Raw genomic sequence first — 2,294 nt, 5'->3', positions numbered from 1 at the left:
GTTATTTGAATAAGGAACTGCAAACACTGATGCAGGGCAAGAGTGTACACAGGCATTTCAAGAGCATATGACACTTCAAAATTGCCATTTAAGAAAACTTAAACAGAATATTCTCAGGCATAAGACAATGAAGATTTAAAATCAATACAGAACCCCAATTTTCATCTGGTGAATAATAACCCAACCCCCACTATTAACTAAGACACTTTGACTTGACTTAATGGCACTCCCCAGACCTAGGATGGAGTGGCCATCAGATGCTGGTCTAGACACTTACAGTTTCCTTTCTCTGGCCATAAGTATTCAAGGACCAAATCTGAGCAAAGAAGACACAATTTTTCTACATCTCTGAAACTAAGGAAAGTGCTCTTTCTCATGAGACTTGAGTCTGAAAAAAATATAGGTTAGAGTTGGTAGAGCCAATATTTCCAACAAAAGAAAAAACCGGGCGCCTGGGTGGCTCAGTTGGTTAAGCGACTGCCTTCAGCTCAGGTCATGATCCTGGAGTCCTGGGATTGAGTCCCACGTCGGGCTCCCTGCTCAGCAGGGAGTCTGCTTCTCCCTCTGACCCTTCCCCCCTCATGTGCTCTCTCTCTCTCTCATTCTCACTCTCTCAAATAAATAAATAAATAAATAAAATCTTAAAAAAAAAAAAAAAAAAGAAAAAACCTGTCAGAGAATAAATCCAATAGAGAAGATAAGCTGACAAACTGAATGAGAATCCAACCCCTGATTACATACTCTGGGTTCCTGTATTGGGCCAAAACTGAAACTAAACCTGCAATTGAATTTTAAGTTATGGGAGCCAATAAATTCCCTTTTAATAGGCTTAGTATGGTAACCCAAGTATCCTAGGTGAAACAGGCTCCTATCTACAGAACAGACACTTTCATCCTTTCTCTGTCTCATATTGTTCCTATTCCCAGCATAAACACAGGACATTACCTCCATGAGTTCAGTACTCACATTCAGAGAAACAGAATCACAAACCAGCTCATTCACTCTCATTCTCGAAAGTCCTATAGTCTCTCATCAAGATAAAAAGCTTTTGCACAGCAAAAGAAACAGTCAACAAAACCAAGACAACCGACAGAATGGGAGAAGATATTTGCAAATGACATCTCAGATAAAGGGCTAGTATCCAAAATCTATCAACACCCAAAGAACAAAGAATCCAATCAAGAAATGGGCAGAAGACATGAACAGACATTTTTCCAAAGAAGACATCCAAATGGCCAACAGACACATGAAAAAATGCTCAACATCGCTCAGCATCAGGGAAATCCAAATCAAAACCTCAATGAAATACCACCTCACACCAGTCAGAATGGCTAAAATTAACAAGTCAGGAAACAACAGATGTTGGCAGGGATGCAGAGAAAGGGGAACCTTCCTACACTGTCGGTGGGGTGCAAGCTGGTGCAACCACTCTGGAAAACAGTATGGAGGTTCCTCAAAAAGTTGAAAATAGAGCTACCATATGATCCAGCAATTGCACTACTGGGTATTTACCCCAGAGATACAAATGTAGGGATCCAAAGGTGTACATGCACCCCGATGTTTATAGCAGCAATGTCCACAATAGCCAAACTATGGAAAGAGCCAAGATGTCCATCGACAGATGAATGGATAAAGAAGATGTGGTGTATATATATATACAATGGAATATTATGCAGCCATCAAAAGGAATGAGATCTTGCCATTTGCAACGATGTGGACGGAACTGGAGGGTGTTATGCTGAGTGAAATAAGTCAATCAGAGAAAGACATGTATCATATGACCTCACTGATATGAGGAATTCTTAATCTCAGGAAACAAACTGAGAGTTGCTGGAGTGGTGGGGGTGGGAGGGATGGGGTGGCTGGGTGATAGACACTGAGGAGGGTATGTGCTATGGTGAGTGCTGTGAATTGTGCAAGACTGTTGAATCACAGATCTGTACCTCTGAAACAAATAATGCAATATATGTTAAGGAAAAAAAAAAAAGAAGAAGAAGAAGATAGCAGGAGGGAAAGAATGAAGCGGGGGAAATCGGAGGGGGAGATGAACCATGAGAGACAATGGACTCTGAAAAACAAACTGAGGGTTCTAGAGGGGAGGGGGTAGGAGGATGGGTTAGCCTGGTGATGGGTATTAAAGAGGGCACGTTCTGCATGGAGCACTGGGTGTTATGCACAAACAATGAATCCAGGAACACTACATCAAAAACTAATGATGTAATGTATGGTGATTAACATAACAATAAAAAAAATTTTTTTTTAAAGTCCTATGGTCTCATCTAGCCCCAGGATAG

This window comes from Mirounga leonina, unplaced genomic scaffold (assembly GCF_011800145.1).
Source record: "Mirounga leonina isolate KUSES-001 unplaced genomic scaffold, KU_Mleo_1.0 Mir_108, whole genome shotgun sequence".
NCBI classification, from domain to species: domain Eukaryota; kingdom Metazoa; phylum Chordata; class Mammalia; order Carnivora; family Phocidae; genus Mirounga; species Mirounga leonina.
This window is presented reverse-complemented; position numbering follows the sequence as displayed.